Below are 25,170 nucleotides of genomic sequence, written 5' to 3'. Positions count from 1 at the left end.
CAAGCCAAGAGACAGAGTCATGGTCCTAGTCCCCAACGCGGCCTGCAAATTCCTGGCCACCTGGCAGGGTCCCTATGCGGTGCTGGAGAAGATTGGGCCAGTGACGTACCGGGTGCGTCAGCCAGGAAGGAGTAGAGCCGAGCAGCTCTACCACATTAACCTCCTGAAGAAGTGGAGGGGGACTAGAGACCAGCTTGCGGCCCTCGCCATCTAGCAATATCACTCGAGTACAAGAGCGATACCGGCTCTATTTCAGTATGGCTGATCACAGCCGGTATCGCTCGAGTACTAGTGTGATATTGCGTTTATACAACAGTTAGACGGGCCGTCTCTGACCCCGTGGTTGTTGACGTCAACCCCCACCTCTCGGCTGCCCAGAAGAGGGAGCTGCAGCACCTGGTCGGTCAGTTCTGTGATGTGTTCTCCTCTCTTCCCGGGCAGACCAACGTTCTGCAGCACGACATCCGGACACTGCCAGGGGTCATCGTCAGTCAACGGCCCTACCGCGTCCCTGAGGCACGTCGGCGAGCTATTGAGGAGGAAATTCAACAGATCACAAGTGTAAATATATAAGAAAAACAACAACGGAGTGTCTTTAAAAACCCTTTTGTGCGAAACTACTTCCTTCCGCAACATAATCAAATCTCAGTTTGACAGTTTAACAGCCTCCGTTACTAATTCGAAAACGTCACTTTAGAACTAGTAACAAAAGAACGTTGAGTTGCTTCATTGAAAACTTATTGTATTACTGTATTAAAAGCTCACTGTATTATGTAAAGTAGAGTATTATGAGAGAGAGAGATGGACTGAGCGAGTGTGATTACCTTCATGTGATACAGCATTCATTCTTCAGCTCAATCTCATACAACATCACTTTAGAACTAGTAACGAAGGAACATTGAGTTGCTTCATTAAAAGCTTATTGTATTACTGTATTAAAGCTTACTGTATTATGTCGAGTATTTTAAGAGAGAGATGGACTGAGCGAGTGTGATTGCCTGCATCTGATACAGCATTCATTCTACATCTCAATCTCATATTCACACTAAAACATTAGTTTGAATGTGCGCTGAGGAAAGCGATATCTTTGTAGTACTGTCCTTTCATCTGTTAAGGTTGATTTCCGATGACAGCGCTGCTCACTGCATTTGTTAACTGCGTCTTACAAGCTGTTAATAAAAGTAAAAATAACTTCCATTTCAGTCTCTTTCAATATAAAAGTCTTTACTGCTGACTCATAAAACAGTCACTTGTCGCCAACTAATGGTGGAACAATGTCACAAAAATCACCATCACGAACACACACACTGTTTCCGAATACTAAAAACTACTATGTATATAAACTATTATTTATTGAATAATAAACAACAACAACAGCCATCATAAAAGCCATGCTCTAATATACAGCATTAAAGTTACATAAAATATAACGTGGTGAGATTTTGCCTTCAGCTGAAACTATTTGTTCTGGAACAAATAACAGATTCATGAGACCAAAGACTGCCCGTCAGATTTACCCAAAACAAATTATATCTCATGTTTAACCACTATAGAGACATCAGAGCCAGTGGCAAATTCCAGAAGATCTGGCCGAGGTGAGGCTGCTCTCGGCGGGTTCATGAGCACTGAACGGCCGCTGACGCTCTCGAGCTCACGTCTCTTAAAACGTCGAAGCAAATTTTCAAATTACGTTATCTTTAGTAACAAACCGTATATTTTAAGTCTAAACAAGTACATTCTCACATTAAAAAATCTCTTAAAACTACATTCCGTGACACAAAAACAGCATTATTTTTACATTTTAGTGGATTTGGGTGTCCGCCCTGACACTGCCCTGACAACAGTGTTTGATCATTATTAGACATCCCTTGAGCATGTTTCACTATATGCATAGGAGGAGAGTGTGAAAAGCTGGGGAAAGCTTAGTCTTCTCCTGGCCACAGACATGCTATGAATATAGATGGGAGTACTACAGGGAATTTTACATGGAATAGGATCATTCCTACTTTTTGATGCCCTTTTGGGCTTTGAAACCTTTAAAAAAGAACCCTAGATTTTCATGTATCGCTACATTTCTGCATAAAGATTGCATATTAAAGTTTCCAAAAGTCATATACTGTAGGTCAAACTCATATAGGTGCTTTTATTTATAAACGTTGTAAACAACTGACTGACACACATAGTAAACTTATTAGAAATTAGAAATGTTAAGAAATGTTTCTTCAGCACCAAATCAGCATATTATAATGATTTCTGAAGGATTGTAATAATATTTCAAAATATTACTCTTTTTTACTATATAAATATAGCCTTGGTAAGCATAGAGTTCTTTCAAAAACATTAAAAAACCTTACCGACCCCAAACATTTAAACGGTATTGTCACACACACACACACACACACACACACACACACAATTATATTAATTATACACACATAATTTCAAAATTTTGCATAATTTGGCAAAATTACAGATTTATTAGAAATGAAGCCTATAAAATACTCAATTGAGACTGAAAGTCTAGATCTGACATAAAGGTAAATCAATAAAATCAGTACAAATGTTTTATGTTATCTTCACACAACAAACATAACAAAAGCTGAAATCTGATATTTTTTATATAATTCAACCTCTGGGACATAAAAGTTGCCACATTTGAAGAAACTCCCAATTATAATGAATTTAAATTCAACATAATAATTACCATAACTTACGCTGCACATTATCAGTTCACTGTGCTGCTTCTGCTTCTGTTTTTCTAGGATAACGCAGTCAATAACTGCTGATCTAGGATCAGCTTCTCCTTTCCAAATCCAACCTTTACTAACCTAAACATTACCAGTGAGAAATCAGGGGCTCCAAGCTACTTTATGCTCTATTGTTTCTCTGTTCTATTGAATAAACACAAATAGTGTGGATTAAACATTTTTTATTGAATTATAATTAGAGCTCATCCAACAACGTAAAATGATTAAATTGCATCCACACAAATCAATATGCAAATATCTCTCAAAGCTAGTGTGCACTGAGATGTCCTTGATGAAAATAAATTCTCTGGACACATGCCCTCTCTGCTTATACTTTATAGCTTTACCCTACAGTCAGTTCACCCTCGGCTTATGCCTATATGTTTATAAATTACTACCAGCAAGATCAAGATCTTATATCACGTGAGGATGGAAATGCGTAAAATGAAAGTGCTAAAACAGCCGCAGTGGATGTGAAATACAGTTCCAGAAGAAATGCCTTATCACAGGCCAAAATAATGACCATTCGCATTGCCACATAAGATGTCACAACAACAGTTTGAAGATTCAAAGAAATATGTGTTTTTGATATGTGTCTGCTATATCTGCTAGTGCAACCTCAATCTAAATATTCACGTGAAAGAACATCCAGTGCCAGACTCCAAACCAGGACAGTGATGCCCCTTTTGTTTGTGATGCACCCTCTCATTTTTGCAGTCTGCTTAATGCGCAAGATAATAATCCTCTTGTCGACCTCTTCCACGTTTCCTTCATGTCAGAAATAAATAATGAAACTATAAGTCTCAGTGGGAAACTGACCCTCATTTTGGAGGCTGCCAGGTTCTGTGTCTTATACAACTGCCTATACAATAACTAAAACAGGTCCATCCATCAATATATTCTCCCTAAAAGCTGCTATGTAAAAGCAGCAGCACAGCTAGCACTGATACTTTTTACTGAAACTAAATATTTACTCATTAAACCACAATAAATTCTACATGTTACTAATGGCAATGAGGAAACATGATTTCAGTGCACAGTTGTTTTTTTTTAATGGACAGTAAAATGTTTCTATCTTTTATATGGAATAATGTTTTACATCTCATGTTATTGAGAATAATGTGAAATTAATTAATGTTATAAATGTCAGATTGAGCTCATTTAAAAAAATAAATAAATAAAAATAAAAATCCAAATCACCCCCAGTGGCTGAAGCTGGTACTGTAGCAACATCTGCAGTCTTGATTCCTTGAGGTGCAGACCATATTTAAGGCCCATTCACACTAAGAACTTTAACTACTGTATATAGACAGTGCTGGGGAGTAACTGATTACATAATCTGGATTACATGATCAGATTCCAAAAATTAAGTAATTAGACTTTCATTTTTGTACTTGTAATTACATTATAGTGCATTTTAAAATGCTCATAATCAGATAACAGTTATTTTTTTTATAGATTGCATGCTTACATATTTTTCACACAATGGCAGTAAATTATTTATAATTCGATTCACCCTAATTCATCTTCTTCTTTTTTTCTTTCTTACATTTTCCATTCTAAAATTCTACCGCTTTTATACATATACATTTTATGCATGTATACATTTATACATAAAGTCTTCCAGCTTTTCGTCAACTCACAACCCCACTGTAGTTCTTCCGTGAACCCCAGTTTGGAAAACCCTGGCATATTGCAATGTTTAATGTATTTCATGATGGTTGATAACAAAGAATGGAATATATTTTAGCTCAAAACTAATCTAAAAGTAATAAAAAAGTAGTCAGAATACATTAACTAATATGTGTAGTCCATTAGATTGTTACATACTTTAATTTCCATCATGTAATTTGTAATCGGTCACAGACTACAATTTGTAAGTAATCTACCAGCACTGTATATAGATAACTATAATGATTACTACTGTATATTATTAACAATTTGCTTATATTATTAATTTTGTATGTTTTGGGCAAATTGGCAGCTATTGAATTTATATGATCTCATTTGTAACTTTTTGTGCAATCTGCTTATAACTCACTAATGATAAGGTTAGGTGAACCTTCATGCTTACTTTTTTCCTCCTCCTAAAAATCATGTTTTTGCACACATAACATGGTACAAATTCCTATGAAAATTGTTTGTAAAATAGTTATGTTTTCTCATGAGATTAGGTTAGCTGTGCTTCATACATCGCTACAATATTGATAATAAACAATATACCTTTTTTTGCCTGTGAAATTGCGTTAATTTCATTACATGCATGTGACATTAAATGCACTTTAATAATATGAGTAATTACATTATAATACTCCTAACACTCCTAATCCAAACCATAACTCTAATCTAAACACTACAGAGACCAAATGCATGTTATTTCACTTGTATGAATGTAGAGTCTTGAATGTAACGTCAAAGTCAAAGTGTTGGTGGTTTTCAGGCGTGAATATTCACCACATTATGTAAATTAGAATCAAAATCTGAACAAGATTTAAATGGAGAAACATTTGGAGCTAGTGTGTTAATTTCCAGGAATTATTTAAATGTAATTATTTTTAGCTTTCAACACACTGTCATGGCAATCTGTAAATTTTGGTGAATTGGTGGCTTACAATCTGCTTAACGTTTCCCCTCATATATTAATGTTTTTCTTCTAAAAATCATATGCTTCCATACAAATCACATTATATGAATTAATATAGTTTTAAGAACAGGTTGGTTCAGACAGTTTTCCCTCAATAAACTCCTAATTTCCTCATGCAGAATAAGGCATTAATATGTGCCTAATAAGTACTAATAAACAGCCAATATGGTAGTAATATGCATGCTAATAAGCTACTAGTTAATAGTGAGAATTGGTCCTTAAAATGAAATGTTACAGAGTTAACTAGTTGTACTATAAAATGTATGTAATTGCCAAAACCAATTATGTATCATCTATTTCATGTATTTATATTTTAGTTTTGCAGATCAAGCAATAAACATGTAGACAATCAACAGAGTGTTCATTCTGTAGAGTGCTGGATGTTTATTATTTTCAAATGCATATTTATCTTTCAAATATTCATATATTCATATATATTCAATAACCTTACATATAATGTGTCTAGACTAGATTGCTACATTCAGGAGATTATTCAACATCAAGTCAGGTGGGATTCAAACACGGCTAACAGGCAGACGAAAAGAAAATTATTTAAAGATATTAGTAGAATAAAGGTGCAATATGGTAGCTGAGACTTGTGGGGAATATTGCAAGGACTGTAGGCTATTGCTAACCTCAAAGGCAATAACAGACCGTCACTGACTCATCTCTTCTACACAAACCGAAAGATCTTGTTTTTTAACTCAAGACAGTCAGCCTGTAAGGATCAGTAAGCAGAAGAAACATGTGACAGCTTTTTTAAAAAGCGAAATGCATATTTTTGATGTTAAAATACTTTCTTCTATTCAAGTTTAATATGCAGAGACAACTGCAAGCAAACCATTTGTAGGATAACTTCCTGCAGAGTGTAAACACAGACTCTGCTGCACTTTCAAAACAATCTTTAGTGGTGCTTACTGTCTAGGGACCAGAATATCATAGAGATTTGACAGCTCTTTTAACTTGGGCCAGTAATCAAGCACCTAGCAACCACCCAAAACACCATAGCAACCATTTAGTGATGCTAAATGGAAACTGCATAACAATGACCCACCCACCAGTCGAGTTTTGCACAGGTGAGCACCACACTGAAAATCTGTCTCAAAAATGCTCAGCATTTCTTTGTTGTCATTGTATAAAAATGAAAATGTGTCTTCATAGCTTCAGACGTGTTATCTTATTGGCGTCTTCTTATGTCAGGCTTGCAGCTGAAACGGCTTGACCTTTTCTGAAGGACAGCTGAGTAAAGATCAGCCACCAGTTTTCATGAGGACAATCTGATTGAATTTACAGTGAGGTCCAGCCCCGCTGGCCTCTGTTCTTAAATCCTGTCTTTGGATCTTGACCCTATTCCACAGAGACCCCCCACACAAGTGTTTAATCTCGTTTCCAGTTCTATGGTTACTCATCATCTGGCTCCATATCAGTTTCAAAGCTATATGGCAACAATACATCTGTGTTGTTCTGTAGGGCACAGTTACTGTGGATGGGCCATGGTGAATATGTATGACCAATGTTATATGAAGTATATATTTTTCTTAATTAATGTTTAATGATTAATGAATGTATTGTTTTAACATTATTTTTCATTATATATACATACAATTATACTATTTACATTATACTATTTGTTTTTGAAAGATGTCTCTAATGCTCACCAAAGCTGCATTTATTTGACCAAAAATACAGTAAAAAGAGTAATATTGTATATTTCTATTTGAATTTATTTTTGAAATTTAATTCTATTTTTTTAAGAAAAAAAAGTGTTTTATGCTCACCAATGCTGCATTTATTATATAAAAAAACAGTAATACGGTGAAATGTATAATAATTTTCATAATAACTTTTTCCCCCTTAAAAACTGAATTTATTGCTGAATTTTCAGAATCATACTCCAGTTTCCAGTGTCACATGATCCTTCAGAAATCATTCTAATATGATGATTTGATACTCAAGAAACATTTATTATTATCAATATTAAAAACAATTGTGCTGCTTAATATTTTTAGGGAGTGATACATTGAATTAATATGAATTACATTGTTTGGTACAATTTGTAACACATTTTTTATCAATTTAATACATAATGCATCCTACTTCAATTAAATATATCCATTATATATATATATATATATATATATATACTGTATTTATTAAACTTATTGGATATTTATTGGAAATTTAAATCAAATCTAAATAATTCTCCAATTATTGTACTTTTTCCCTGCTGTGAAACAGATTAGCCTACCACACACGAGTGGTGATACTGGACCACTTATTTTGAATAATTTCTACAACCCAATGCTAAAAACACATTCTCCTAATTACAACTTATAGCACACATTTGAAATAGAATTATGTGTATCAATTAAACCTCTAGCACATTTCTTAAATCCAGAGGACTATTTATTTATTTATTTATTTTTTTTTTTTGAAATGACACTTATAAAGCTCTCTCCCTTATATGTCTTTTTCAGGTGACTAAAAGATCTGTCCAACCGAAAAATGATTTGCTCAGCAACAAGGAAATGGAGGGAACATATGACTGCTTCATTCAGTTATTTAATATAGAGACATTGACTGTTCAGCTTGACTCTTATTTGCAGCTTTGCAGTTGGACTATGTTCTGTACTATGTCCTCAGTGAACTGATTTTAGATAGAGTAGATTTGTTTTAGGTCACTGGTGCAGCGGAAAGGGTGAAGACCTCATGCATGGGGATTTTGTTGAAACTATTTCACACAAACTGGCAGTCCAGAAAGTACGTTTTTTTTTTAGATTGAGATTGTTTTTCATTCTCAATCTCTTACAGTATTGATACTTGATCATAGTTGTACGAAAACAGCAAATGCTGACACATTTCACATATTTTTTCCCCCTGTTGTCAGTGAAAACCCCATTTTATGGCTTGAAATCAATCAGCACAGACCTTGAATTAATGAAGTTACCCATACATGTTCAGTTCATGCTGTGAAAGCAGTTCTGAAGGATTTACTTTACTTATACACTGACACTCTGTGGCCTTCACAAAGGATACATGATGGACTCCACATTGATGTTGCACCACCTGGGATTTTCAGTTGCAATGTATACGTTTTGAATGCCGAGATGGGCATGAATTCTCCTCAGTTCCCGGGATGTGACCATGGCTGTCACCTGACCCCTGGCCCCTAGTGACTATACGCTCCATTGATCATTTGTATGTTGCCTGTCGTAATTCAATTTTCTGTGAACATACCATAGATGATTCAATCACACTATAAAACAAAAATCCATATGGGAGGCAGAGCAAGTAAAGTCAGTCAAGTACACAAAGGGTCTCTCAAAGCTACACGTTTCCCTCCAGAGGAGGAAAACATCTGAGGAGCCAAAATGCTTGAGGCATTACTTGAGCATGAAGGAACTCAACAATTATTTATCAATTGAATTCAAAAAAGGAACAATTAATTTATGTCATTTATAATTTACTCACCTTCATGCCGTTCCAAACCTGTATGACTTTACTTCTTCAAACACAAAAGGTGAACTTTTGAAGAACATCCTGCAGCATGTCCAGTCCTTTCAATAAAGTAATGAAGGTGAATTAGAACTGGGGACGCCAAGCTCGAAAAATAACTTTAAAAGCATTATAAAAATGGTCCATATGAATTCTATGCTATATTATAAGTCTTCTGAAGTCATATAATATAGATGCATAAATGAGAACACTATGAGATTTATGAGGACTATATATTTAACACCAAACATATTTGCAGACTCTGTTGCTTTTCTCTTTGATTCATTTAACTCAAAAGTTAAGAATGTTATTGATGACATTGCTTCTGTGAAAGTCAGGAAGAAGAATGGCAGACCTAAAGCACTTAGAGAAACATAACAGCAGTTCTATGAAATGAAAAAGGAGAAAAGCTAAGTGCATAGTGCGAAGACGAAATCATTATAACATCTATAAAGACAGCCATCATGTTTTCAATGTGGAACTAGGCACTGCTAGACCTTTTCAAACATTATAAGCAGCAACTTAAACAACACCCACATTCTTTTTCCTACAGCAGACACACTGACAAACCCCCCAAGTCACATTCCCAGTCAACTGCTCTTCGAAAGCAAATGCAGTGAATTTGCTTCCTTTTTCTGAGAAGATTAATATTATCAGAAAGACATTCAGCATGCCTTCGTGGTCCGCTGAGGTCAGACAGATTCAATCACAACTTCAGAAATGAGTTATGTCTGACTTTGAGGCAACTGATGGTAAAATCTTGGAATAAACTGTAGACCATCAACCTGATTCTTTGACACACTCCTCACATCTTTTCTTTAAAAGTGTTAAACTCTTTAAAAGCAAATTCCTCACTACTTTCTTGGACTTTTTTCAAAGTTAATGAAAACCGCACTTGTTAAGCCCCCTGAAAAAGGGCAATCTGGATAACATCACATTTAGAAACTATAGAAAAATATAAAATCTTTCTTTCATAGGCAAGATTATTAAAAACTAGGTCAGGCTTTCTGGAATTGTCCTCAAATGGTTCAGGTCATAATTAGAAGAGAGTGGTTACTATGTGAACACAGATGACCTTAAGTCTAAGTTGACATCCATGACATGCAGAGTCCCACAAGGCTCAATTCTTGTTCAACCTGTATACTTATGCTCCCACTGAGCTGAATAATGAGAGAGAACCAAATTGCCTTTCCATGCTATGCAGACTACACCCAGATCTACTTAACACTATCAACTACAGCCCCGATGCATTAATTAAATTAATTAATTAATGAAAATAAAGACAAAACTCAAGTTGAAATCCTCAAGATGAATGCATACCTTGACTCTAGGGCTCAAAAAAAAAATCAGGAATCTTGATTTAATTCTAAAGTCAGACCTTAGTTTCAGTAGCCATGTCAAAGCAATAACTAAATCAGCATATTGACATCTCAAAAATGTGGAGGAATTAGATGTTTTGTTTCCAGTCAAGACTTAGAGAAACTTGTCTGTGCTTTTATCACCAGCAGGGTGGACTAATGTTGTAATGGATTCCTCACTGGACTTCCCAAAATGACCGTGAGATAGCTGCAGCTCATACAGAATGCTGCTGCCAGGATTCTAAGCAGAACCGGACAATCTGAACATATCACACCAGTCCTTAGGTCTTTACAATGGCTTCCAGTTTCATTTAGAATTGATTTTAAAGTACTATTACTTGTTTATAAATCACTCACTGGCCTAGGACCTTAAAACACTGCAGATATGAACATAAACCGGACCACTCAGATCATTAGGATCAGGGTCGACTCAAAACAAGGTAGATTAGATTTTAGTTATTATGCCATAATCTGGAACCAGCTTTGAGAATACAATTTAGCCTATGTGCTCCAGCAGTAGCCACACTCAAATCGACTCAAAACAAGTTTGTATCTTATCTATGTGCCCTTTCTTTATTATTATTAATATTTTTATAACTGCTTTATTCCATTTTATATTATGTTTTAATCATTTTCATTCTTTGTTTTTATTACTATTTTTTTATTTCTTATGCATCAGTTGTGATTATTTTGTGATTTTTTTTTTTAAAATCCTTTTTATGAGAACTTTGCATTACCATTGTGTTTGAAATGTGCTATAAAAATATACTTGCCTTGCATTGATTCACTAAAAAATCAGGCTCGTTACAGTCATTTGTTCTAGAATCGGACTGCACTGGTCACACTGTAGGTTTTTGATTTTCTAAAAAGAAACGACTTATAAGAATAATTTGTTTGGGAATCAGACTACTGTCATGATTATGGACTTTCAGTTTGTTTTCATCCGTTTCCTTCGCTCTTAGTTTGTCTGTCTTGTCCTAGTTTTTCAGTATGGTTAACTAGTCATTGTAGTCACCTGTCACATTGTTAATGATCTCATCAGTTCCTTTTTTTCCTTTTGTATAAATGCTTCTTGTTTGTTTCAGTTTGATGTCAGTCATTGTATGTGTTACAATGTTTGCATTTTTCTGACCGTTCTTTGGATATTCCGTGCCTTCATGAGATATCTACTGCACCAAGCCCTGACAGAAATGACCGACCTAATCGACAGTTTAAATATGGACTTACCAGCTTTGCGTGGCTCATCACCTGCCCGAACAGAGAGCTGGTGGAATATTGGTGGTGGATGCTGCAGCAAGGAGACTCCTCATTCACCACCGGCGAGGGAGAGAAGGATCATGGGCTGGAGTCTACTATCTGGACCATCATGGGGCTGACGCAAGCTGCTCAGTCCATCTCGGAGCCAGGAGCGGACCTCTGTTTAATAGACCTATGGTCCGTGGATCCAGTTCCCACCCTTGAACCCTTGTCTTCTTTGCCAGGCCCGTCCAGATTTTAAGATGCTCCGGTCCTGTCCAGAGACCTTCCTCATCCGATGTTCCTGTCAGATTTCGTCCAGTTCCCTGGATCAGGCTCTGCATTCTCTCGTCTCCACTGAGGCCCGTCTGCCCTCTGACTCCTCTGGGCTCCCTCATCCATGCAAACAAACCTCGGTCGGTTGTTGCTCATCTTCCATCACGTACTTCCGGGTCTCTGGCTGCGCCTCAACACTCCACCCTTTCAGCTCCACCAGGCTCCTCCCTTTATCTGGTTTTCCCGTCGTCCTCACTCACTCCATTGTCGTCCTCGGTCACATGAGCCTGCCGCTCCACCTTGGGCTTCCAGGCCTGCGATGTCGCCTTGGGCTGCGTTCCACTTGACTTTTAGACAAGCACTCGCAAACGTCCCTAAGCACTTCCCCTCAGGGGATTCCCCGCTGCCATTTTGCAGTGCATTCCACTTCGTGAAGTGGACGAGGGAAGTTTATATGGACAGACCCTCGACCCCTCGATTTTGACCGAGGGAGCGAGTCTTCTTCATATGCACACTTCAGTCCGCTCTATAGACCACAATGCAACACGACTATGATGTCATCGCAGATCGCGTTTAATTTATCCCCACCGCAAACAACTCTATAATATATAAATTATTTTATTTTTACATTTATAACAGCCAAAGCATACCTATATACATATAGAATGCACCAAACTAATTTTTAAGGGGAAAAAGTAAACAATAAACCAACTCCATAGCGGATTCTAACTGATCAAGGGCTTAGGACGTTCCGATTCAGCCCATTCCAAGGGTTCCGCCAGTAGTGGTCACTCATGCAACGTAATCAATGATGTACATCCGAATAAATGAGACGGAGGGAAGTTAGCGAGTGAAGGGCATTAAAAATGGACTGGAATGCAGCCTCGGTCTGTTGGCCTCTCTTCTCCGCCAGTTCCTCCACTCACCATGGTTCCACCTCCGTTGACTGGCTCCCTGATACCGCCCAGTCCTTCGGCCAAAGCTCCACCCTGGTTCCTCCCACCGATGGCTCCACCATAGTGTATGATTTCTTTGCAAGGTTTTGTCTTCTTTGTTTTGTTTGTTTTCTCACACATTTTTGAGAATATATTTCATGTCCAACAGAAAAAAAGACATTCATATAAGTTTGGAACAACTTGAGGGTGTGAAAATTATGACAGAATTTTCATTTTGGGGAGAAATATCCCTTTAACAGCTCTCTGTTATTTAACAACAGCAGAAGCCTCTTCAAAACACTTATTGCTGAGGAATAGAGAACACAAATCATATGGATTACATTTATGGCACTATTACGATGCTTTTGATTGTTTTATGAAGCTTGAAAGTTTAGTGCCCATTCATTATTATTGCATGGAATAAGGACCGACATGTGGGTGAGTAAATTATTACAAAATGCTCAATTTTGGGTCAACTACCCTTTTAAATGTCTTGATGATGCAATAAGTGATCATTGATAAAAGTTAGTTCAGAAATCCAGCCCTCCAACCCTTTAGTCTTATTTGTTTTAATCTTTTGACCCACTTTGCTGAAACACAGCTGTGGCCTTCTCCGCTGTCCTAGTTGTGGCTTGGGATTTTTAAATACATGGTCCTATAACATTCTCCCTCAGATTAAACCGAACCCATCCCATTAAACAGTAATGAGGCTGTCACTCAGGACATGCAGTAAGGAGGAGGAGGTAAAACCAGATAGAGAGAAAGATTGAGTCCAATGTGACTCTAGTGGTGATTTCTCATTATTGGGGGCAGCATGTGTCAAAAGAGGGAGCCGCTGTTCCATGAAAGAGGCACGTACCGCCCTCATGCCAGCCTGCCTGCCAATCCCTCCTCAATCTGGTACTTCATTCCTGGCAAGTTCTGACAGGGCCTCACTAAAAGCATCAGTATTTTTAGTTAGTGGTGCACACACTTATGCATAGTCCATATAAACACATGACACATCTCATATGGTATATACTCTATATACATTACAGCATCTGCAGTAAAGTGTTTATCAATCGTTTAAACCATAGCATTCATTCTACTAGCTTTAGTATAGTATATAGCTATAATAATATTGTGCAACTGAGTTTGTGGTTTTAATTGTATGGTAATAGTTCTAAGAAATGTGTCACATTTTCCAGGAAATGTGTCTTAACAATTGGGAAAATTGTAATAGCATTGGAGGAGGTTCGAATGGGTTGCTAGGCTGTTTGTAGATGATTGAGATGGAGTGGTGCAATTCTGAACATTAACATAAACCAAGGCATAATGTAATCAATAAATTGCATTAGAAAATAAGCGTATATTCAGGCTATATTACCCCCTTCAAACATCTTATAGGTGGGAAGCAGTAAAGTTTCTGGACAATCAATCATCAGTTTGAAAAACGCTGCATTTGTTGCAAAACAAACAAAAAAAACCTTTTGATTCTTATTTCTTTTGTTTTAACATTTAGGCTTATTTAAAGTTTTCTTAACCCTCCACTGCACCAAGTTGCCTCAGGGTAACACACTTATTTATTCACTTTAAAGTCAAAATCTACATAAATAAATTGATTGATATTGAAAGGAAAACATTTATTTTTATTTTTTTGGATGGTCAGACTGTGTCCTGACGGTCATTTATAAAATGTTCTTGTGGCATGGCGAACCACGTAGAGGATGCCTGTTTTTTATTTATTTTTTGCTCTGAGAACTTCTCTCAGAATAGCAATGTTTATAGATTTTTTTAACCCATGGGAGCGAGTACACTTCATTATAAAACATTTGGAATCCTATAAATTATTTGTGTGTTATGAGGGATTTCTTAACCCTATACTGCTCTAAGTTGCTTCAGGGTAGCAAACACATTTGATTGTATTTGAAAGCGCATGATGCTAATAACGGGTTAATAATGAATGGATGCATAAAAAACAAACAAACAAACACACAAACAAAAACTTCACACTACATCTTGGTGGTCATTTAAAAGAGAAAAATAAAAAGATATATAATTAAACAAAGTATTGTTTAATATACGTTATGCAATGTAGTATTTTTTATTTATTTTTTTTTTTTTTAAGGCTTAAAATAAAATCAACTTCTGGAGTGGAATTGGATGCATCCACTAATTTTTTTTTTTTTTTTTTTTTTTTTTTTTTTTTAAAAAAAAAAAAAAAAAAAAAACTTTTTTTTTTAAGGCTTAAAAAAAAAACAACTTCTGGGGTGGAATTGGATGCATCCCCTAATTTTTTTTTTTTTTTTTTTTTTTTGTTCTTCTAAAATAGCTTCTTTAGATTATTATTCAAAGTTCTTTACTTTGTAAATCTTACATTTTCATACAATTCAAATCATACTAAGTCAAACAAATTCCTCACCAGTTCACCAAAACAGTTGGGTTGGTTATGTAAAGTAGTTTATGTTGGTTAAGAAATGAAAAATAATTTGTATTACAATGGTTGTAATACAGAAGCTTAAAGGAAGGTCCTCTAGTTGAATTTGATGTCTTTCCACCTGTCGACAACATATTATGCAATGAATAGACGCAGTTAATATAAGGAAATATGAAATTTTCATACAAATACAATTGTACAAAGTCACACAGATTCAGCACCAGTTCACCAAAAATTATTACATTTTCTCTTCTTCTTTTTTTTTTTTTTTTTACATTGCTTCTGTAAAGCAGAGGCTTAAAGTAACAGTTCACACAACAATAAAATATGCTGAAAATGTATTTACACTCAGGCCAACCAAGATGTAGATGAGTCTTTGTTGGAACAGAGTTGGAGGAATATAACATTACATCACTTGCTCCTTTAAAGCAAGGTTTTCTAGTTTAATTTAATGAAGACATGTCTTTCCGCCTGTCAACAGCATAAGCGTGAGCATTTTGAGCTTTATCTTTTATAGAGAGAGAGTGTGTGTGAGAGAGAGAGAGAGAGAGAGAGAGAGAGAGAGAGAGAGAGAGAGAGAGTGACTGAAAACAATGCATAATCAGTATCCTCTCCTTGACTAATGATGCTGTCAGAACTAGCCTGTGCTTGGCCCCTGCGCGCTCAACCTCAAACATGGGTCACACGCCACAGAGCACAAGGTCCCGGCCCCTCTTCCATCTCTCAACTGACTTGCCTAGCAATACCATGAAAAAAAAAAAAAAAACAACACACACATACCTCCTCTAATGCATCCTCTGTCACAGCAGTTCTCCAGCCTGATGCTCAGTCTGTGGGTCTGTGGAGGCCCAACTGCTCCTAATTACTTCACCAGCCTCCATCTCGCCTGCAGTCCACATGCTACCGCAGCACTGCTTCCACTCAGCCGGCAATTAGGAGAGGAGAAGCAGGCATTGCTGTTCTGCAGTGGCTCCCTGCACTGATCCAGCGCTTGAGGGTGCAATGACTGAAGTTCCAGGCATTTCCCCAGATCCAATTACTGACCAGCGCTGGTATGAACTTCAGAACAGCAACACGAGGAGATGGACAGATGTACTTGTGCATCCCACCATCTGTGTGACTGCTCTAACGGGGCTTCGTAAAAGAGGCTCCTCTGACCAGAAGAAGCACATATAAGACGGCCTTTCTGAAGACATTAAACCTTAAGTATTGTAAGCTGTGAACACTGGCACATGTTTCTGTGGCCTGTCAATTATGTATCACATTTTAGGTCAGGACTTTAAAGGCACTGATTGAATTTCATATCTCGATGTTTTATATGTGCGGTAGGGGATACGTATATGTATCACTGCAGGTGTTGTAGCAATAATGCTTTGAAAATAATGATCCAGTGAGCTTAGCTAATTAACGGCAACTCATGCCAAAGAACACCCACAGTATGATCACGGGCTGTAACATAAAAATAATAATACAAAACAAATCAAAGCAAGCTGAAAAATAAATAAACATTTAAAAATGTTTCAACTTCTGCACAATTGACAAATGCATTTGGTGATGAAAAGGGGAAAAATAAACCGTTTACAAATGATTAAGAAAAAAGCTGTATTTAAAATGTATTATTATGTAGTTAGAATAGCATTTCACACATTAATGAAATAAACAGTTTTTAATGTCTATTTATTTGTCAATAAATGTTAAACATTGTTTTTGAAAAGTACAATTTGCATTTAAAATGCATTATTATAATTTTACATTTTATGCATAAATAAACTGATTTAAATGTCTGTTTATTTTTCAATAAAAATGATTTTCATTTTTTTTTAGTATATTATTTTACTCTTACTATATTTTAAATATTAATTAAATATTATTAACAATGTTTGTTTGTTTTGATGCACTTAGTAGCAAGTAAACATGATATAATCGAACAAAACTGTATATTAGTGTTTTTTTTTTTGTTTGTTTTGTTTTGGAGTTATGACTGGACCATGAAATTCTGTGTAATTATTTTGTGTATTGTACAGATTTTCCACTAATTTTATGTTATTTTTTTATGTTCTCCATACTATTTGTCTTGACTATTTGTTTGTTTGTTTGCTTGCCTCAATAAACTCATAATTTGCTGCTTATTGATAGTGAGTAAGGTAGTTGTTGTAGTTGCTTATGTATGGGATTGGATTAAGGGATCTAAAACGTGGTCATTCAGAATAAGGCATTATGGTGTGCTTTATAATAAATAGCCAATATGCTAGTAATATGAATTCTAGTTAATAATGAGAATAGGTCCTTATAATACAGTGTTACATGTATGTACGTATTTATGTTTGTATTTAGTTGTTTATTTGTTTATGATTTGTTAAGTAATCTTGTATATTCTCACCCCTAAACTGCAAGTAAAATCAAAACAAGCTGTGACGGGCCACTTTATATGTCAGTCAGACTGCTCTTCCTCTTTAAGGCGGATCTTGACTAATGAACTGCAATGTAAGATGAGAACTTTTGCTGTTTAGTCAAAGATCTGGCTATATGAGATTAAGATAAAACTAAGCTAAAGCTAAATCTAAATCTGCTCTCTGTACTTAATACCTGATCATTCAACATCTCTCCTAGAACAGGTATTTTTTAAACAACTCCTTGTGATGAAAGATCACAAAGACCACTTACAGAGTCAACAAATTGTGCTGTAAACAATACACCTTTACCAGATCTACTAGGCAATGGAAGTTAATAACAGCTAAATATATGTAACTGTGCGCACCAAAGCAGCAAATAAATCTCAGGATGGTGAGCGTGTGAGAGAGCCATATACAAAACTGCATTGCAGTCAGTCTGTTTTTGTTATTGCACTCCAGTTGCATGATGTAATATTACCTCTGGCTTTAATTCCAGAACTCTTTGATGCTTCTGCCACAGATCAGCAGCATATGGAGAATGCATATGTTTAATGCAAAAGAAGGCAATGTGAGCAGGTGTCAATTTTAACCCCTTCCCGCCCTATTGCTCCTATTGCTTTTAGCTTCTAGCCTGCAACCCGGGCTCAAAATCTACTTTTTAGACTAGACAGACATATTTTTAATTCACTTGCACTGTACACTTTTTGCACTATGAAGTTTATATAATAAAGGCTGTTGCTATAGGCTTTCTCCAGTCTGGATGTAATTCAGTGTGCGGCCGACAATATTTTTGTTTGCATTGACTTTTTTGGCTGTAAGCACCATAAATGCTGTAAAATATTAAAGCTATTTAAAATAACTATTTTCTATTTGTGTATATTTTAACATGTAATTTATTCCTGTGATGCAATGCTGAAGTTCTCAGCATCATTACTCTAGCCTTCAGTTTCACATGATCTTTCAGAAATCATTCTAATATACTGATTTGCTGTTCAAGAAACACTTTGTGTTATTAATGTTGAATACAGTTCTGCTGCTTAATATTTTTTTTGTGGAAACCATGGTACTTTTTTTCTCAGAAATCTTTGATAGAATGTTGAAATATCTATCTAACTAACTAACCAACTAACTAACTAAACAAACAAACAAACAAAATTACTCTTTCTGACCTTAATCTATATTGAATGGTGTATGTATTATATAGCTGTTAAAATAATCGATATTGCTTCTAATTATTAATTTTGATTGATTACTGCAAGAAACATTCCAAATATATTATATATTATATATTTCAACACAAGGAGTTGCAGGCATCCTAGACACATTTTTGATGGTAAATTATCCACTGATGTAAAAGTCTATAGAGGATACTTGAATCACGACAGATCATTCTTCAGGGTTAAAGTCTTCAGACTTGCGGCAACAAAGCAACATGAAGTCATACATTTTCAGAGAGCTGGCAATTTCTTATGCAACAACGTTAAGTGAATAAAGTTCAACTGAGTTCAGCTTAGTGCAAATGCACATAGGCATGATGCTACAACTGCTAATGGGAAAGCAACTGTGCTCACCAAAGACTGTTGGATATAGCAGATGAATAACAGGAATGTCTAGTTGCAATCAACGAAACCAAAACGTTCAGTGACTGAATTGCTGTGAATGTTTTATTTAAAATACTCACATCAGCGATGGTGAGACTAGTTCTTCCAAAAATGTAAATGCTGTCACCATTTACTCACCCGCATGTTGTTCCAAACCTGTAAGACCTTTTTCTTCAGTAGAAAAAAATAAATAAATTATATATATATATATATATATATATATATAGAGAGAGAGAGAGAGAGAGAGAGAGAGAGAGAGAGAGAGAGAGAGAGAGAGAGAGAGAGAGAGAGAGAGAGAGAGAGAGAGAGAGAGAGAGAGAGAGAGAGAGAGAGAGAGAGAGAGAGAGAGAGAGAGAGAGAGAGAGATATAGATAGATAGATAGATAGATAGATAGATAGATAGAATGATTGTTTTGGCCCATGCAATGAACATTTAACAATACTGAATCGGACTTTCACTGTATGGACAAACAAACAAAACATTATTATTTGTTTTATTTGTTTTATATATATATATACAGAACTTGTCATGCAGGTTTGGCCTAATTTGAGGGTGAACAATTGATGGCAGAATTGTTATTATTATTATTATTTTTTTTGCATAAACTGTCCCTTTAAAAGACTTATTATGATGCAGTTCTTAGTTTATTTTTAGCATTTTCGCAAGAAAACAACCACTGAGAATTTACCAGTTAACACAATTAGGTCGTAATTTGGTTCGCACATCATCTAATCACCAATCTGTGTACAATGTTCCCTCTTTGGAGGATGTCTGGAGCATTTTACCACACCGGAGTCTCACATTTTCAGCCGTGAAAGACAGCAAATTTGTTTTTTGGATATTAATAATGATTCTTGGAATGGTTTGTGTCTTATTACCCTGCATTCAATTGAGTTTGTGTTGCGTTGTAGAACAGTCTCTGAGCAAATGGGTCAGCAGGAGGAGATTGTTGTATGGGAGGGCTACAATTTCACAACAGAGTGACAGCACATATCCTCAAACTGAGCCTGATATCCAAGCCGATTGCGTTTCTGTTGACTCATTCGCCCACTTCTCCCGGACTATCGTTATTTTGGAAGTTGACATGTAGTATGAAAGGCAAATCAGCCTGTTCCTGCTCTGCTCTGACACTCTATCTAAACATGTCTGTTCCTGGTGAGATTGACTTGTTTTTGCTTCGGTGAAGACTGAGGGGACTTTGGTCAGGCTAGGTCCAGGCTTGCGGGAGGTTCTGTTCTCTATGACATAAACAGAAACCGAGAGTCCACTTCTCCAGCACCCAGGAAGGATGTGTTTCTTCAGGCAAACAGCTCATCTAAATGATCAAAGACACAGCACTTTTGTTCCCATCCTGCCATGTAACATGATTCAGCTCAAATCGCAAAATGTATCCATCTAATATGGTTAAGTTTACATGCATGCTTACCCATTAATAAACATGTTGTTTTGGGGCAAAGGTAATTGTGGCAAATGCACTCATAATTGCCTAATGCTTAGCAGTGATGCTATCAAACATCGTGTGTGTATAGTAAAGCTTGTTTTCTGTCATTTAATTATGATCAAGATATTGTAATATGAATATTTATGCATCGGAACACTGGCATTAACATGTAATTTTATTATAAAGACCATGTTAACAATGTTATACTTTGAAATATTGTATGGCAGTGGTTCACACACGGTGGGTCCAAAACTAGCTTAGTTATAAATAAAAATAAAATAAAATAATTGAAATAATTAAAATATATAATACAATATTACAAATGAATGCTAAATGCAATCATATATACTTAGCATAGCTAAATAAAAACATAACATTAAAGCTTACCTAGAACATTTTTGGGCCATATTCCATCCTTAAATCACCCTTAAATCAATTTAAATAAAATAATTTAAAGCAAAATAATAGTAATAATCATAATAATAATAATAATAATAATAATTGTTATACTAATATAATAAAAAGAAACAAAGAAAACCTTTGAACAAAGCTCAATTCCCATTTAATTACTGCAATGCAATAATATATACTGTATACAGATATTACTGTCACGCGTTATGCTACTGTGAGGAGCACAGAGCGAGGAACGAGGAGACGCAGATTCAAATGCAAACTTAAAGTCTTTAATAATATCCAAGGAAAGAGGAAAACACACAAGGGGTGAACATGAACATTCAATACCAGACAAAGAAACTTAGAAATGGAAACGCTTTAAATACACGACATGACAAGGGGATGACGAGAAACACCTGGGATCAATGAACATAATGGGAACAGGAAACAGGAAGGACCAAATATGGGCATGGACATAACCTGGAGCACGTGGGGGAGTGAAACACGGAACTGACAAACGTGAAGAAACTTTGTCAGAAATATATTACTATTTAGCAGTCTAAGGGGTGAACATGAACATTCAATACCAGACAAAGAAACTTAGAAATGGAAACGCTTTAAATACACGACATGACAAGGGGATGACGAGAAACACCTGGGATCAATGAACATAATGGGAACAGGAAACAGGAAGGACCAAATAAGGGCATAATGATACAAGAGGGAAAACAAGGTACACATGGGATGGAAAACAACAAAACGGGAACACAAGTCTGACAATTACAAACAAATTATCATTACTGATAATTATTTGGTTTTCCAGCATCTTTTTGAACCCTATATGTAAACAGCATTTATGTAAAATATCTTATTTAGGACATAAATAACTAAATAAATAACTAAATATATAAATAAATATAAAAAATAACATGCATTTTGTGTGATCTGTCTTATTTTGGAATTTTGAAGTGAAATATGAGTCATTACTTTGTGAGAAGAACTTATCTACGGGTTACCGACTGTAACACTGGGGATTTAATTCGATTTAATTTGAATCTAAGCGTAATATTTAGAAATGATTTTATACACTTAATAACCTCATTTGGCACACCTACAGAAAGCGCCAGCCTTGACGGCAACGTTTATTCCACTATTCTCATTTATTACTCTGTTGCTAAGAGACAATCTGTCTGATTGCTCCAAGATGCTGCCGTTGCTTCCTTCAGAGGTCAGTATTGAAGAAGACGCCAAGTTTTTGCTTGTCACTGGGGATATTCTTTAGTCACAACCAGGTGAAGTTGTTAATTACATCCGAGGAGGAGAGTTTATCTAGGCAAAATTGATTAAGATGGAGACTATTCTGATCCTGAACATTGCGAATCACACTTGATATAGTTTGAGGCCGAATCAACAGACTGGAGTTTTAAAATAGTATACAAGAAAAAGGAAAGTTTCCAGTGTGTGGGAACTGCATATATCATTCCTCACAGAAGGCTATGATATCTGTTTATTTACAGTATCTTCTGGGAAAATTAATGAAGGGAATCTATATTGGCTTTGAAGTTTCAATACCATAGGGACAAAAACAGAGGGCAATCTGTCTAACCTGTATTTTTATTGCATGCACTGCTGGAAACGTTAGGCTACAGGCTTTGTAAATGCGGTTTGTGTCCTTTCCTAAATCCTTCAATGTAAAATAGTATCTGAACTAGTTCCAAAAATCTGCAGTATTTTAAACTATATTGCAGATAAGAGGATAGAAGATGTAAATTGTGTTTATAAGAGCCAACAAATGAGTGATGTAACAGTCAAAGAGCAGCCTGGGGGTGTAGACAAACTGCTAAAGACGAAGAGAGGTCCTGGTCCTTTAGGTCGCAGATAAAGCGGATACATTCCAGGGTTCAAGGAAGTTTCAGAGCGCTCTCATTTCATCATGACCCATGTGACTCTTAAACACTTGAGTTGGCACAGCATTGTGGGTGTCTGACATAATAATCCTTCCGACTCTTTCTCTTCCGTTCCCTTTCAGAGAATCTAAAACTGCAGCTGCCAGTTCTCTGCAGCAAGCAGAAAATATTTTAAATGATATCAATCTACCCAAATCACTCTTTTAATCCAGAATGAAATACTTGCTAGGCAATCTCTTGCTACTTTTGCAATTTTCATGTGAGCTTTTCATCCTCAGGCAGTTCATATCTTTTTACTTTTTTATCTTTTATCGTTTTTTTGAGCATATTAAAGTGTTTCACGGTTTCGTGTTAGACTGGAATTCGCAGCAGTAAAATCAATGGACTGTCGTGGTTTTAATCAAGGAAAACCGCTTGAAACAAATTAAATGATGTGGGAGGGAATTCAGAAATAATTCATTTTATTTTTACCCTTATCCCACACCCATACTTTCAGTCTTCAAAGATGGAAATCCACCTTGAAAGTATGATTACTGAATGTTTAAAATTATGATAATATAAACATGAAATAATCAGGAGTTGTAGTGAACTCATTGTCAGGTTTGTGACATGGTGCATTATCCTGCTGGAAGTAGCCAAGATCATACACTGTGATCATAAAGGGATGGACGTGGTTAGCAACAATACTCAGGTAGGCTGTGGCGTTTTAAACAATGTTCAGTTGGTACTAAGTGTGCCAAGAAAAAAACTCCCCCACACCATTACATCACCACCAGCAGCCTGAACTGGTGATACAAGGCAGGATGAATCAATGCTTTCATGTTGTTTACGTCAGATTCTGTTTCCACCATTCGGATGTCACGGCAGCAATTGAGACTCATCAGACCAGGCACCCTTATTTCAGTCTTCTGTTGTCCAATTTTGTTGAGCCTGTACAAATTGTAGCCTTAGTTTCTTGTTCTTAGCTGACAGGTGTGGCACCCGGTGTGGTCTTCTGTTGCTGTAGCCAATCTGATTCAAGTTTCAGAGATGCTCTTCTGCATACCTCAGTTATAACAAGGGGTTTTTTTTTGTTTTTGTTTTTTGCGTTAATGTTGTCGTTCTGCCTCTTACTGGATATTTTCTATTTTTCTGACCATTCTCTGTAAACCCTAGAGATGTTTGTGCATGAAAATCCCATAGATCAACAGTTTCTGAAATACTCAGACCAGCTCATCTGGCACCAACGACCATGCTTAAAGTCACTTAAATCATTTTTCATCCCAAATCTGATGCTCGGTTTGAAATTCAGCAGATCATATTGACTATGTCTACATGCTTAAATGCATTGAGTTGCTGCCATGTGATTGGCTGATTATATATTAGTGTTAATGAGCAGCTGAAATTTATTTTTATATGAGAGAAGTATGTATATTTATTGTACTGGCCTTAAATATATAAAATTATGCTGATCCAGACCTTCAATTTAAAATATAAAAGTCCAACATGAACAAATGACTAAACAATATTGCATAATAATCTAAACATTTTGAAATAATCTATCAATTTCTGTATGTTGACATGCATTATGTGAAACTTGATTGATTGATTGATTGATTGATTGATTGATTGATTGGTTGATTGAATGATTGATTGATTGACGCCCTACTCAATAATTTTGTCCTTGGTCACCAAACAGACAACAGTGTCAGTGAAGGTAAATAAGTAAATAAAATGAATGTTAAAGGGGTCATATGATGCGATTTCAATTTTTCCTTTCTCTTTGGAGTGTTACAAGCTCTTGCATAAAGAAGATCTGTAAAGTTGCAAAGACTAAAGTCTCAAATCCAAAGAGATATTCTTTATAAAAGTTCAGAGTCAGCCACACCTACCTAAAACGGCTCGTTCTAACACGCCCCCACATATCTACCTCACTATGTGGGGAGATTTGCATAACGCCGCCCAAATGTTCACGCAAAGAAAGAAGGCGTAACTTTTAGTCTCACTGTAGTTTTGTTGATGCTGCAGCCATGTCGTGAAGACGCTGTGTGCTTCGTTGTGAAAGCGAAACTACTTTGTTTGGTCTTCCAAAAGAGGACGATATCCGCTTCGTCATGCCTAGAGCTGATCTGTGCTGGTCGCTGAGGGAATACATCAACTTTCACCGTGGACGAAGCGGAATCCAGCCCGGGGTCGTCACATGTGGTTGCCGCTCATTCGTCGGATCCGCCGGGCGCGCCGTTCTCGACCCCACCACCTCAGCTCACTCTAGCACGGCCTCAGCTCACGCTAAGCCGTGGCTTCCGCTCACGCTAGCCCAGCCTCAGCTCACTCTAGCCCGGCCTCAG

This window comes from Sinocyclocheilus anshuiensis, unplaced genomic scaffold, assembly GCF_001515605.1.
Source record: "Sinocyclocheilus anshuiensis isolate Anshui unplaced genomic scaffold, SAMN03320099.WGS_v1.1 scaffold1153, whole genome shotgun sequence".
NCBI lineage: Eukaryota > Metazoa > Chordata > Actinopteri > Cypriniformes > Cyprinidae > Sinocyclocheilus > Sinocyclocheilus anshuiensis.
The sequence above is the reverse complement of the archived record's forward strand: the minus strand, read 5'-3'. Positions refer to the sequence as shown.